Source organism: Balaenoptera ricei, chromosome 21 (assembly GCF_028023285.1).
Source record: "Balaenoptera ricei isolate mBalRic1 chromosome 21, mBalRic1.hap2, whole genome shotgun sequence".
NCBI lineage: Eukaryota > Metazoa > Chordata > Mammalia > Artiodactyla > Balaenopteridae > Balaenoptera > Balaenoptera ricei.
Window position 1 is genome coordinate 32450644 of NC_082659.1, and position 15903 is coordinate 32466546.

General features: G+C 39.0%; 1 protein-coding gene across 4 annotated transcripts in view; it reads left to right on the forward strand.

Annotated features, from left to right (window-relative positions):
- The first annotated feature begins 2779 nt into the window (after positions 1-2779).
- NSD3 (nuclear receptor binding SET domain protein 3) overlaps positions 2780-15903 on the forward strand; it is a 104364-nt gene continuing 91240 nt past the window's right edge. For all 4 annotated transcript variants that reach the window (XM_059909310.1, XM_059909311.1, XM_059909312.1 and 1 more), the window contains exon 1: positions 2780-3254. The gene's annotated coding sequence lies outside the window, so the exon portion shown is untranslated. The remainder of the gene's footprint in view (positions 3255-15903) is intronic.

Consider the following 15903-nt stretch of genomic DNA (forward strand, 5'->3'; position numbering starts at 1 on the left):
GAGAGTTAACAAAATCTACAAATCTTTATAAAGTCTCTTTACCTTTCCTTCCCTGAAAATTCCCGATGGTAAATTTTGAACTCTAAAAGGCTAGGTAGGTATAATTTTCACATTAATTTCATAAATTAATCACTGCACTATCATGTACATGTACTTTTCTGGAAAAGATCATAAAAGATGCAAAAATATTCTTCTCAGTTCCCTGGGAGACATTTTATGCCGGGAAATATTCTTCTTCATGCATTGTATTCATTTACAACCAGGCACAGTGAAAATCATTAAGTATTCATAAACCAGATGAACGATTCCAAGCCCAGTATTTGAAAGATGAGCTAGATTTTCTACCATGGCCATATGTCAGCAATCCCATTTTAAAAAGGGAAGGTTTAAGAATCTTTCTTATTGAAATCAATTGGTTCAGAACGATGTCTGCCTTCTCTTATCAGGCCTGGTGATTTTTTTGACTTTCAGGATAAGTGATTTATCATGTAATGAGTTTCTTAATATAATCTTCAGAAGACAAACAAAAATGGTTTTTTCTCCCTAATCTTGGCCCTGAGAATTGTGTTAGATTGCTTTCTTTTTAGAAAAATATTTTTATTTTCTTTTTTTAAATTTATTTTTGGCTGCTTTGGGTCTTCGTTTCTGTGTGCGGGCTTTCTCTAGTTGTGACGAGCGGGGGCTACTCTTCGTTGCGATGTACGGGCTTCTCATTGCGGTGGCTCCTCTTGTTGCAGAGCATGGGCTCTGGGTGTGCAGGCTTTAGTAGCTGTGGCGCACGGGCTTCAGTAGTTGTGGCTCGCGGGCTCTAGAGCGCAGGCTCAGTAGCTGTGGTGCATGCACTTAGTTGCCCCGCGGCATGTGGGATATTCCCGGACCAGGGCTCAAACCTGTGTCCCCTGCATTGGCAGGCGGACTCTTAACCACTGCACCACCAGGGAAGTCCCAGATTGCTTTCTTAATGAACTGTTTGCTCACTTTCTATGAAGAATAGAAAATATGCTCTGAACCTCATAAGATGTTAGATGCGAAAAATGTAAATTGTTATTTTAATGGCCATTTCCCTAAATACGGCTCCAAATCAAATATTATTAACAATGTGCATGTTATGCAGGAAGAGACTATGCATTTACTTCACATAAGTTTAATTTTAAACTCTTGTCAATACAGGAAGGTGGGAAAGAAGTATGGAGATAGAAAGGATCATAGGAAAGGAAAAAAAAAAAAAAGACCAATTTAACCTCTCTTTCCAGGAGATAGAATCAAACATTTGAAATAAGCTCAGGTGGTGTGGCCCCCTTTGGAGATCTGTGTTCTAAAAAGACATTTAAAACAAAAATGTGCTTTTATTGATTCCTTTAACTTTTGGTACCACGAGCATAGGAACCACACAAGCATAGATTTAGAAATAATGATTAGCAGTAATGGGAATGCTTAATTCTGAATATCATTCTTAGCATTATTAACAGGGTTGTGTGGGTATGTGTTTTTTTTTTAAACGAATGTAAAATTAGTAATCATGAAAATAATTGGTCTGTAGGAATCTTTTAATTTCCTGTTTAAGTGGTATTTAAAGATACAGGTAGCAGGGATTGCCCGTAACGGTACCAAATAGATCCAGCACTGTAACGTCGATGGAGAGTCTAACGTCTAGTGGTGATATGACTTTATTATTCTCAGAACGGAGTATTGGTTTCCTCATCTGGTCGCAGCCTGTGTTTCCTTTGTACTTTCACGTCTCTGTGCTACGACGTCCTAAGTGATTATCACCAGGCCCCAGGAAATGTCACCAAATCGGCCAACTCCTGCAAGACGAGTTTACTGTGTCACGCAGCTGGTACCTTCTATTGTTTCACATAAATTTCCTAGGATGGGGAGGGATATAGGGTTACAAAGAATCTTGACTCGCGCTTCGTCCTCTCATTCTTGCGTACGTGAGCTCTGTCTGGGACAAACGCCCGCCCCATCCCTCAAAGCGGAGGCCTGGCCGCGGGCAGCGCAGGGCCCGGCACGTGACGGGCGGGGAGCCCGCCGGTCCCTCTGGGTTGGGGTGCGGGCGGCTCTGCCTTCCTTCCCCCCGTTACCCACAAGCCCCCGGGCCCGCGGGGCGAGAAGGAAGCAGGCGTGTGGGGCCCGGGGCCTGCCAGGGAGGCGTCCGAGGAGCCTGCCATCCGAGACTGTCCCCCAAGGCTCCGGTCTGAAATCGCTGCCACACGCAGAGCCCGGTGGGACAGGGAGCTCCTCTGTGACAGCTGTCGGGCGGGAGACAACCAGGGTGCCACAGAAATCGCTGTCCCCTTTCCCGCTCATCTTAACCGGGCGCCCGTTTGTAGGGGATTTCTAAGGTCTGGGGAGGGCATTCAGTGTCACCCCGAGGAGTCCCATCTGGTGATTGACATGTGCTGTTAGAAGCATCAAAGAACACGCACGAGCACACTTTCGCCTCCCAGGCCCAACCTCTATCCTGCCTTCTAGTTTTGTTTTGTTTTTCACTCTCCTCCGCGTCGTGCCTTTCCGTCTCTCTGCCTTTATCGCCTGCGGTCTCACTTCTCGTCGAGACCCCGCCGGGCCGCTGGCGTTTCGGGCTCTCCCCCAGCCCCTCCTTTCCGCCCGCCGACTGGCCTCTTCCTCCTTTAGCCCACTGCGCCCTGAGCCCCGGACTGCATTTCCCGGCAGGCGCCGCGGCCAGCGGCCAATGAGCGGCTGAGGATTTGGCGGCGGCGGCGTCCCGAGAGTCGGGGTGGGGGGGGCTTTGTGCGCGGCGGCGGCGGTGGCGGCGGTGGTGGCGGTGCCTGTGGCGGCGGGAGCGGGCGGCGGCGGCGACCAAGACGGAGGCGGAGGCGGAGGGGGACTGTCCACTGGTCGCCGCGGAGAGGCGTGCGAGGTCGAGTCGAGCCCCGACGACCCTGCTGCCCCGGCCCGGCCGCCAGCCACGGGCTGGTCTCTGGCAGCTGCAGCTGCGCGGCGACCCCCATCCCTCCGGCTCCGCTGCCCACCCCACCGCCCGCAGTCTTCCTCCTCTTGCTGCGCGCCCGGCCCGGCCTGGCCGTGGCCCTCCTCGGTGCCGGCCGCCATGGCAGAGGCGTCCGGCGCGGGGGAAATCTAGCCCGGGGATTTCATGCGGCCTAGCTTGGTTCCGCCTCCTCCCCCCGCGGCGCCGGCGGCTGCCTGCACCCCAGCCCTACTCCGGGCCTCCGTGTGTCTCCTGTGATCGTACTGACACGGCCGGGGGGTTAGAATGGAACAAAGTGAAGGTAAAGTGAATGCGTGTGTGTGTGTGTTTGTGTGCGCGCGCGCTGGAAGGAAGCGCTGAGGTGGGGACGGCGAGGAGGGGGCGACCTAGGGATGGGACCCGGGTAGGGAGAGAGACCTTAGCAGGGATGGGAGGACTAGCGGGTGGCCTGAAAGGGTTCGAGGGGAGTCTAGAAGGATGGAGCAAGGCGGGGGGTGTGGAGGGGATCGGGAGGTGGGGCAGGAGAGGTAGGATTGGGATGAGGGATGGAGTGGCGCTAAACTGGGAATTGGGAGTAGAGGTGGGATGGGGGCGGGGATAAAGATGGAACGGGGGAGGGGCAGGGGGAGAGGACAAGAGTTAGGTTTGGAGATAAGAGACCTGGACGGACAGAGAAGTAGGCAGGTTTGGGGGTGGAGTATGCGAACTAGGAGAGTCTGGGGGAAGGAGAAAGAATTAGGTGGAGAGATGGGGCCTCAAGGGAGACACGAGGGAATGGAAGTGGAGGAAAAGGTGGATTAGGAAAAAGGGATGAGAAATGCTTGAGACAGGATGCAATAGGAAGATAGGAAATAGACTCAGGAACTGGGAGACCCAGGATTGGGCTCGGGAAGGAAATTAACTGAATGTTGAGAAGGATGAGAACTATGGACCAAGCGTCACAGAGTGGGAGGAAAAGAAGGGGAAGGGGGTTGTTAAAGTGTTAGGAAGGGAAAGCCTTTTGTTCCTATATTTGTGTGTATTCTGTGCCTTTTCTTTCAAGGCTAGATAATGGAGAAGCTAGTGGTTATGGTGTTGTGAAATGGGGAGGTGTGGGTTTTACTGCTTTGAGGTGCTTTGAGGGAGGAAGAGGTGTGTTCGTGTAATGGTAGCAAGACAGAGAGAGACATGGCCATAATTTGATGGTTCTGGTGAGGGAGTGAAGACTATTCCGATTTAAAGGGGGCAGGGGCCGCCATGTTTGCTGCCAGGCACTGCAGTGTAAATAAATTCCTTCTTCTCTCCGACATCAGTATGAATCTAGAAGGGGCCAGTTCAGATTGTTAACCCCCTTTCTTTCTATTCGTGAACTTTTCCCATACATCTTGGGGTCATTTAAAATTATTCATAACCACCAAAGGAGGTAGTAATGTTTTCCATCTTGTGTGTTTTGCTGCCCCCCCCTTCCCCTTTTCCTTCTGGTTGCGAACAAGGCATGCTAATGAACTGCGGTGTAAAATTTAACCCCTTTAATAAAGTTAAAACTATATTTTTTACTAGCTGAAGGAGTCCTTACTACTCTTATTTCAAACATGATCATGAAAAGTCTTTTAAATATTGAAAATTCATTTGTTTCAGAAGCCTCAGAAGCAGTCAACATGTTTTCTGCAATTCTTTAAGTAAACAAGGAAATTGCCTCGGTTATTTTACTTGGGCTTGTGCTCTCGGCAAAGCACTGTGTGAGGGGAGAGGAGGGGTAGGAAGGTCTGCTGTGGTACATTATCTGCTCGCTGTAGTTTGCGTGTTGGAAAATTAGAAATGTGTGTATTTTAAAATGGTGCTTCTGATGGCTCTTGCTTATAGGTGATGAGTGTGTTAAGAAGTGTTTTCTTTTTAAAAATAAACTCTCTTCCATCCTTTCTCTTTGCTTTCATACAATTGCCCAGTACAATCTCCAAATGTCAGTTCAGCACAGTGCAATGATCTATGAAGCAGGCATGCAGAGCTCAGAGCGTCATTCAGGTGCCAGGATTTTTTGGTGGGAACTTCAGGTCACTCTCAGGAAAGCTACAGTAACTCTCAAATGTATTCAAGTGTATCTGCTTATGTGATTTGAAGTAGTTACTATTCTAAAGCTTTAAATACTAACAAACTTACAGTAGCTGAACTAAGTGGAGCCTATTTTATTTTCATATTGAAAAGGATTAAATGTGTGTGACCTTCTGTTTTTGTTTTATCATTGTAGTTGGGAGAATCCAAACTTTAATCCGTCATATTGGTATTGAAACTGTTCTCTAATACCAGGAAGGCCTGTTAAAATTGTAATATGATGGACTCAAACCAGTTGTGCTACATATTGATTTAATCTGTCCTAACGCCTCATCCTTCCAAGTTGTTGTATAGAATTTTAGGATGTGTTCTTGGTCTGTTGGAAAAATTAAATTGAGTATTGTTAGAGTGTTACTTTGGGAGAGCACTTTTAGTATAGAGGTCAGATTTACAATTTATTTTGATTTGATAATATTCAGCCTGAATTTTTAAAAATCTTATGAGAAAAAGTTCCACTCAAAAAAAATCCATTCAGTATGCTTTTTTGGAATTTATTTTTATGGAGATTTCATTTTTATATCTCTCACTTGATTGACATGTTATTTGTAATTAATTTATGAATGAACCATCAGTGCCATAAATTTTTAGGAAAATGAGAAATTGTTGTATATTCAAATAAGAAAAGACTCTTGGAAACTTGAATTACTTTAAAAAAAAAAAAAGTTTATTCCTAGATATTCAGCATTTTGTAGAGATAAAGGTCCCCTGCCCAGCTGTCATGAGTATTCTGGCTCCTGGCTAGGTATCCACATGTAATGAAGAAGGCTACTCTAGTTAGTTGATACTTAATTAAAACCCAGACTGTGCTCTGATTACCATGTCCCTCATCAGCTCACCTGCTACCTGTGATAGCTTTTTTTTTTTTTTTTTAACTTTAAGTTAATAGATATGCCCTTTCTTATACTGATCAGATTAAATGAGTTTGGGGTAAAGGGAATTGGTTGCCTTTGAGATTGGTCATCCTTGAATGAATTGTCCAAGTCTTTAGTCAGTTGTCTGATTCTAAAAGACACTCCATTTCTGGAATTTATAATAATATTTATAATAAGCCTAGTAATGGCTACAATAGCTGTTGTCCTCTAACAATGTGCTGTGCTAAATGTCTTATATGGATGATTTCCTTTCATCCTCCCAACAGTTGTGGGAGGGTTAGTACTGTTAACTCCTTTTTTACAGATGGAGAGATTGAGGTTAAACACCTTAATAACACACAGATGGTAAACAGCAAAGCCAGTATACGAACCCAGGTCTTTTCTAATTATAAAACCTGATCAGCAGACCTTTACTTTTATTTTCTTGTAAAGATTCATAAAAATAACACACGTTCATTATTTAAATTTTTTTGAAATATTATAAAAGACTATAAGAGGTTTTAAAAAAAGTTAACACTCTGTTCTCCACTAACAGCCATTTTGAAGTTTCTTGGGTGTCCTCCTAGAAAATTTCTGTACATATGTACGTACATCTATCTTAAAACACATACAAAGTCTATCACGCTGTTTGCATTTTGCTTTTTTTGTTTTAGTAGGCTCCCTGGGACATCCTTTCAAACAAGCACATATGGAACTACCGCTTTCTTTTTTTTAAGGGTCATATAGTATTCCATTGTTTGAAATATTGATTAATATTAACATTAAGTTGTTAACAAGTATTTGCTATTACAAGTAATATAGCAGGTCCTGAATTAGGTCCCTAACAGCCTATTTAAATAGAAGAGATATAGTCCAACTACTTTCTTTTACAAGAGAAATCACTGAGACCAGAGAAGTTAAGTCCAAGGCTTTGGTGAAAAACCTGTCACTTGACTCTTTGTACCACATCACATTACTTCATTATTGTGGAAGTATTTGTGCATTCTGTGAAAGCTCAAGGTGAGGGGGAATACTCAAGGTTAGGCATGGTTAGTATAATGAGCACAAGGGGATTAAGTTGCAGTGAGGTAAAGGCTCTTGCTTCTCTTTTTCCATATTTTGTTCACCATGTTGTACATATAACATTTATACAAAATATTTTTACATGCATAAGTGAGTCTTGTCCAGGTATCTTGAAGTTTGTATTTTGGGTAATGAAGTGGTTTTGGCAGAATTTTTCCTGTTCTAATAAAATTATCAATGAAATAAAAAAATAAGAGGTCTATCACGATCCTGGAAAAGAACTTGGAAAGAATACCTAATTGAAAACAAGTTTTAAAAAAATCTTAGGCATCACTGATTATTTTTAATTATTTTTTACTATCAAGAAGAAAATTCGTAACCGTGGATACTTATTCATTGAATTCTTTTGAAACAAAAAGTCTGTTTTAGACACTTAAAAAAATTAAAATTATTAAAGCTTTAAAAAGGTTTAGAATTTGTTATCTATCCATAAAATCTATTTTGGTGCATTGCTGTTTTTAGTTTTAATTAAAAAAAAAAAAAAAAGGAGTATTATTTTTTGAAAGAGCAACTAAGATGATTTATTCATGTGTTAATAAACAACATGTCCAGCATTTGAGTTTTTAAATGAATGGTGAACTTTATTTCTGCAGGCTAATCTTTTAATAAATATAAATAAAGATAAATTTAAGAAACTGATTATACTACGACTACCTAACACATTTTTTAAATACTCAGAGGTTTTTCGTTTTGTTTTTATTGTTGACCTTACTAAGTACTTAATAAGTACTTTTAAACACTTCTGTATTATGTTGTGCTAGTACAGGGTGGCATGAAAAGAAGGAAAAAGGCATATTTAAAATTTTGTAATTTAGAGAATGTTCAGTTTTTGCTAGATGGATGTGTTTTGCTACTTCTAAAGTACATCTGCTTATTGACAAAATTTTGCATTTGAAAAGCTCTTTGATTCTTGGCTTATTCTTAAATTTTAGGTGTGAATCTGTGTTATCATTGACTGATCTACAATGAGAACTCTTTTTTCTACTATGTTCCCTCTTTCATCTAGATTTAGAACTATATTGAGGAGAGAGTGAATAGGAAAATTTTAAAAATTTATATTCATATAGTTTCCATTTTAACCATATACATATATGAATATTATCTAATAATACTTTGTTTTACGTGATGTCTTCTGAGATGTTTGATAGAATTCCAGCACAATAACTTCTGTGTGTGTGAAGTTGGAAAGCACAAGAATTATTTAACTCAATTTAAATACGTAGGTATTTTAAATTTAAGAAATGTGTGGCTTCCTGGGATTTTGTGGGTAAAATAAAATTTCATTTATCAAATTGATTTGAGATTCAAAAGATTAGGAAGTCTCATGTGGAGGCTTGCCTACTGGCATTTTGGCTGTAGCCAAGATGGTATTGTGTTTAGTGAGTCTTGTGTTACTCACATCTCTTAGCTGTGGAGTCTTTTTTTTTTTTTTTGCAATCTTTTTTTTTAAATTAATTTATTTATTTTTGACTGAGTTGGGTCTTCATTGCTGTGCGCGGGCTTTCTCTGGTTGTGGTGAGTGGGGGCTACTCTTCGCAGCACTGTGCGGGCTTCTCATTGCGGTGGCTTCTCTTGTTGCGGAGCACAGCCTCTAGGCGTGTGGGCTTCAGTAGTGGCAGCGCGCAGGCTCAGTAGTTGTGGCACACGGGCTTAGTTGCTCCGCGGCATGTGGGATCCTCCTGGACCAGGGCTTGAACCCGTGTCGCCTGCATTGGCAGGCGGATTCTTAACCACTGCGCCACCAGGGAAGCCCAGCTGTGGAGTCTTAAAGCTGTACATAAAAAACAAACAAGCAAAGACTTTTAAAGTCCTTTTTAAAGACTTTTGTAAAACATGACATATAAAGATAAAAGCATAAAACCTAAATGTACAGTATAAACAAATAATTAGAAAACGAACATCATGTAGTCACTACCCAGGTAATACGCCCTGTAAGAAAAGCTGCAGAGACAGTCTCATTGGTTTAAGTGGTATTGTCTTGGTTGGTAGTTGGACTTGAGGGATAACAGTGTGCTGAAAAGAAAGCTGAAAAATTAATAACCACGAGGAGTCAGCACAGGTAAAAACTGAATCGCCAGTTTTTATTTGTTGTTATCAAAAGGGTTATCTAGACAATTAAAAAAAGAAGTTTCCTAACATTTAGTGTAGTCGTTTAGTCATTTGAAATCTTGGTGCTTCACTAATGAATGTGAAACAAAAAATAATGCTGAATCCTACAAGAATCATGCCATGTTGCATAAAGCTGTTTCTTCAGAGTTCATCTCTGATGCAGTTTTTGGTAGGATTCAGTGACTACTGGTTTTAGATTTATGTGCAGACTCTAACAATGGCTTTTGCCTAGGAAATGTCAGATTTGCCTGTATCAGCGATATCCTAACTTAAGTATCTTATTTACAAAAACTAGTTTGACTCTCTTGCTTTCACATTAATGTAACCATTAGAAAAAGTATTAACCTGAACAGTGGCAATCTATGTTGACTCTTCCATCCTTGGTGCCTCTTGATTCTTACCTTGTCTGCATCTTGGCTAGGTGAACCAGATTTCTTTCTTTTTTTTTTTTTTAATTAATTAACTAATTAATTAATTTATGGCTGTGTTGGGTCTTCGTTTCTGTGCAAGGGCCTTCTCTAGTTGTGGCAAGCGGGGGCCACTCTTCATCGCAGTGCGCGGGCCTCTCACTATCGCGGCCTCTCTTGTTGCGGAGCACAGGCTCCAGACGCGCAGGCTCAGTAATTGTGGCTCATGGGCCCAGTTGCTCTGCGGTATGTGGGATCTTCCCAGACCAGGGCTCGAACCCGTGTCCCCTGCATCGGCAGGCAGACTCTCAACCACTGCGCCACCAGGGAAGCCCCAGATTTCTTTTTTAACTGGAGGAACCTACTTTAATGTGCTTCCCTCACTTTCTAGAAATATTTTCTTATATGTATGGAAAGGTTAAATGTTGACTTTGGAGGATTGTGATAGCAGAAAAAAGTTGAATTTTTTTTGAGTATTTTTAAAAAATTTATTATTTATTTGTTCATTTTTGGCTGCGTTGGGACTTTGTTGCTGCGCGCGGGCTTTCTCTAGTTGTGGCGAGCGGGGGCTACTCTTCGTTGCGGTGCACGGGCTTCTCATTGCGGTGGCTTCTCTTGTTGCGGAGCATGGGCTCTAGGCGCGCGGGCTTCAGTAGTTGTGGTGCACGGCCTCAGTAGTTGTGGCTCGCAGGCTCTAGAGCGCAGGCTCAGTAGTTGTGACGCACGGGCTTAGTTGCTCCGCGGCATGTGGGATCTTCCCGGACCAGGGCTCGAACCCGTGTCCCCTGCATTGGCAGGCGGATTCTTAACCACCACGCCACCAGGGGAGTCCCAAAGTTGATTTTTTTTTTCCCCTCTGACTACCTGATGAATACAGACTATTTGCATAAAACTCTGCAACGTGGACTTTAAGAAGGACAGTTTTATAACACATCTGCATACATAAATTAAAGCCTTTATTTGGCTATTATAATTTTGTTACTTTAAGCTGTCTGTGTTTTTCTTGATCTCTGTCGGATCCAAATACATTGCAGTATGGTATTTCATATTTGATTGTGGTGAGAAGCTTAATGCTATGCTTCACCTAAAATTCCAATAGAATGTTGTTCTTTTTTATTCTGGGTGAAGGTTAAATACATCCCTTGCTATTTTTTCCTCCTGCAAGGATGAGAAATAATTATTTTAAATCTTGAAATGACTGTATGTGTTGAGTTTTCCTAGATGTGGAAACACACATAATTTGATGTAATAGTTTTTTAAACCTAAAGTAGGTAATTTGGCTTTGTATATGAAGTAAGGTTAATATACTTTTGGTCATCTCATGCTTTCTGTTTTGTTATCACCTGTACAATTTAGCCTTGATCATTAGAATTTATTGTATTGTGTCATAGAATTAGGGTGTTGAGGTTAAGGTCTTAATTAAGGTATTACATCCATATGCATATAGATCCACACACAGTACCCCTAAGAAATGCTGATAGCCCTATTAGGTTTTTTTTTTATAGAATCTTTTTTTAAAATTTAATTTATTTTTATACAGCAGGTTCTTATTAGTTATCTATTTCATACATATTAGTGTATACATGTCATTCCCAATCTCCCAGTTCATCCCACCACCACCACTACCCCCAGCCCTATTAGTTTTTAATTTTTAATGGAAAATTTGTACTTTCCAAAGTGGCTGGTAGTTTTAAAATAACATTTATTATGTTTAAGTTATGAAAGGGTTGTTTATTGTAGAGAAATTGAAAACCAGTGAGATATAAAGAAGATTAAAATCACCTGAAATCCTACCAACTGGAAACAACTACAATTAACATTTCGTTCTGTATCTTTCCAGTGTTTTTCTTATGCATACCTGTATTTTTTTTTTTTTTTTACAAATTGGAATAGTGTATAATATTATTTTATAACCTGCTTTATTGTGAAATAAATTTTTTTGAGAATGTGATTTTTTAAACTGATATATAATTTCATTGTATGGTTGTGCCATATCTATTTACCATTATTCTGTTGATAGCATTTTAGGCAGTTTGCAATTTTCAGATAAAATTTGATGAACATTCTTACATATTTAAAAAATTGTATGACTGTGATGATTTGATTACAATAAATTCCTAAGAGTAGAATTACTTAACAGGTCTGAACATTACAAAAGTTTTTGACACATATTTCCAATATTTTCTCCAGAAAGGTTTTTTTTTTTAATAACAGTTTCGTTGAGGAATAATTCACATACCATTACAAGTTACCCATTTAAAATGTACAATGCAGTGGTTTTTAGTATATTCATAGAACTGTGCACCATCACCATAGTCGATTTTAGAACATTTCCAGCAAGGTTTGAACCAATTTAAACTCCTAGTAATATCAGAAAGGCTTTGTTTTTAAAAACTGCATTTATTTGTGGTTTTTAAAGTGTAGTATAGGTATACAAGAACGCAGCAGCTTGTGTGATACATTTTTTCTTCATAATTCCTATCACTTATTTTGAAAAATTTTATTTCCAGCCTTATTGCGTTGTAACTGATGATATATACTTTATATCAATTTATGGAGTGAGATTTTAAAAGTCATCTATGAAAACAAGATGCTCATATTCCTGTGTTAAGAAAACATGACATAAAGTTTAAGCTTATAAAACAAAGTATGTGGTAGAGTTTTTGAATTATAAAATCATCTTTCCGTTCAGTCATGATGCCTTTATTGAGAAAGCATTGTATGTGGTTTAAAATACCTTTCTTTTCATTCAAATTTTATTCAGAAACACCTTATTTTAGGAAATGTCTATGGAAAGTATGCTATACCTATATAGTTAACTATAGCAAACTTATTGTATAAAATGTATGGCTTTCTTTTTATTGAGAGGTTTGCTTTGCTCTAACTGACCTTCACCCTGAAAGTTGTTCTGTTTGCTTTAAGCCATTTAACAAAACTTTTTTTTTTTTTTTTTTTTAACTCAATGGGCAGTGGAGTGTAGGGCAAGTGTCAGGGAGACCCAAGTTCTTATTCCCGCCGTACCTCTACCACTGGGGCTCGGTGTTCTTATCTCTGAAGTGGAGATGAAAATGACTACTTTTTGCAATTATAGGGATCTAAACTAGAAGTGCTAGAGTGTGCCTAGAACTGGACCAGGCATGTAGCTGATAATAAATGACTTTTTAAAAAAATAAGAATAATAGCATATGCAAAATGAGCTAGTCTTTAGTCGAATGTTTCATCGATGAAGATGTGAACTCAGTTGGCCTAAACTCACTTTTATAGAAGTTAAAAGTTGAATGTTAGTTAGTGCTTGAGCAGAATCTTTGCATGGGTTATATGGGTGTTTCTCAGTTGGTAAAGAGAATTCATGCTGTTACAAGTAGGAACATGAAGTTAACTTTCCAGTCCAAATTTACTTCCACTGTTGTTATTACAAAAGCATGATGGCTTATAGCTTCACCAACGCTTCATGTTCTGATTAAGCAAATAGGTGATAATGTAAAATTTGAATATATGGTATGAAGTTCCTTATGTTCTTTTATTGTTTATTTTAAAAATGAAATGTTGAATATAATTGAACCTAAAATACTAAAGTGATAAACCTGATGAACCAAAAAAAAAAAAAAGAAAAGAGAAGAAAAACCCCTGGCCTTTATAGGAAAAATAAACTTAGTAAATTATCATTTTAGATATTATGATAAATTAATTGCTTAGCACTTTAAAAACTACATTATCATTTCTGTGATACCTTGCCTTGATATGGTAAAAGAAAGTAAAATTTGAACAATCTCACACCTGTTTTCTGTAATTTAAAAATTTGTTAGGGAAAGAGGAAGGAAAATATGTGGATGAACTTGTTAGTTTACTAGATTTCATAGTGAATGGAACAAGATGACTGATATTAAGTTACTTAGTTTGTCATAAATTTCACTGTGAGCCAGTCCCTTGATGTAAGGGACTGGAAAATAATTTAATGTGAATTTTCTTCCAGTCATAATGCCATGTCTGTTGTTGCCAGGTGTGGTCAAGAACAAAGTGAAAACTTCGAGGTTAAACCAAATAGATAAGGGAAATTGTGTGTTTTATTAGTAAGTTTTGTATTGGTACAAGGCAGTTCAATAAGTAATGTGGTTTAGTCAGGAAAAAAAAGAACTACAAAGCAACCTAAAATGTTGTGTAACTTAATAGAATCATAGTCAAGTGAAAATTGTGTGACTGTATTTAGTGACAGGGGGTTTTTTGGTATTTAATTGTGTTTCATTTCACATAGGTCACTCCTTTATACAGGATATTTTCATGTCCTTGACCATCATCTTTCTCTTAACACAATTTTAGTGGAAAATTATTAAGTGAAAATTTCAGAATATATTTGGGGTGATGGTACTAGAGTTAAACAGATTATGGAGTAGTACCGTTATGTTTTAAAAATAGTATTACTCTATTACTAGTGGTATAAACTAAGGAAAATTAAAAATAAAAATGATAAGAAAAGGTGCTACTTCTCTAATACACCTTGATTACTTAGAGAATTTTGTAGAAAGAAATATGGTGGTCATGCTTTACCCCCTAAAATCTTATTTATGTAAATAGGTGTTGGTTGTGAGTTTCATATAATTGTTTGCTATTGCAAATAACGAACATCTTTAAATAATGTTAATAGGGTAGGTAAGACATTAAAGTTAATTTTTAAAATCACATATGTTCTTGTCAGAATGCAAATCCAACCCCTACATTTATGTATTGGCGACTAGGAGGAATCACAGCTCGTTTTCCCATTGTTTGGGGTCATTTCAGGTGATCGGATCACCTGATTTAACCTCTATTATGGGCTATAAACAGAAGCCCAAATATGTCGTATCTCTTCAGAGAGGTAGACTCACAGCTAAAACTCAAGACTCATGACTGCAACACCAATGTCAGAGCACATTTTTCCTTGTCCCCGATTTATCTTACTCTTATTTTATTCTTGCGTACGTGTGTCTGCTAAATTTCCTCATATGTGATTTCTGTCTAGTTATACGGTACTATTCACCAATTTCTTTAAAAAGTTTATAATTAACCTGATTTTTATAAGCTTTTTTAGGATGTTTTTGTTTGGGTCAAATTTGAGAAATGATTTACAGCAGCACTGACCAATAGAATTTTCTGCAGTGATGGAAATACCCTGTGTCTCTGCTGTCCTGTATGGTAGCCACCCACCATGTGTGGATATTTTTTCTTTTTTCTTTTTTTTTTTAAATTTATTTATTTATTTTTATTTATTTTTGGCTGTTGTTGGGTCTTCGTTGCTGCATGCGAGCTTCTCATTGTGGTGGCCTCTCTTGCTGCAGTGCACAGGCTCCAGGCGTACGGGCTCAGCAGTTGTGGCACACGGGCTCAGCCGCTCCGTGGCATGTGGGATCTTCCCGGACCAGGGATCGAACCCGTGTCCCCTGCACTGGCAGGCGGACTCCCAACCACTGCGCCACCAGGGAAGCCACATGTGTGGATTTTGAACACTTGAAATGTGGCTAGTGTACTTGAGAACTGAATTTTTAATTTTATTTAATTTTAATTTGTTTACAATTCAGTAGCCACGTGTGATTAGCACAGATTTAGATATTCTTAGTGAAGGAAAAGAATTTAAGTCGAAGTGGACATTTTCACATTCTTTGCTCTCGTGATTACTTTTTTTGTGTGTTTTTTTGGGGTTGGGACTTTAAAATCTCATTTTTCCAAATGCTTACTCTCTTAGATAATGAATAAATCCATTCACAGGAAACAACTTAGTAATAGTTATTTGATTATTATTTTAAAATATACAAATTTTAAATATTTTTAAAATTAAAAAATTTTTTTAAATTTTAAAATATAAAAGTATTTTTAAAAACTCTTTTAATCAACGCAGTTATTAACAGACTATGTACTGCTGACCAACAAAATGATTTCATTTCAGTAGTATTTTAGACTAGTTATGGTTAAATAATATGGAAATCTTAAACTTTTTATATTACTTGGAATACTTGACTATTATTTAAATCTTTTTACTATACCCTCAGAAGCCTCTGAAACAAAGAGAACTTGAAAGGAAATAAAAGATATGTCTGATGATCACCTCTTCACGTGTCTTCCTCTAGTCTTTCTATATGATTAGTTCCTGGTTTGGATTCCATTAGTCCTTTTTATAACAATCCAGACCCCCAGTCACTGTGTCCTATTACCTGTTTTATAGTAGTTTATCATTTTCTGAAATTTTCATGTTTATTTAAGCTCTATGAGATCAGAATCATATTTCCTTTGATTTCCCAGGATCTAGAATAGGGCCTGTGGTGTTCAGTAATGAACCGTGTCACAAACAAAACAAAAAAAGGGCTTTGTGAGGAATTAGATATATATCTGGAATAACAAACCACTTAGAGTCTCGGAATACGCAAGGTGAGGCCCGGCTTTT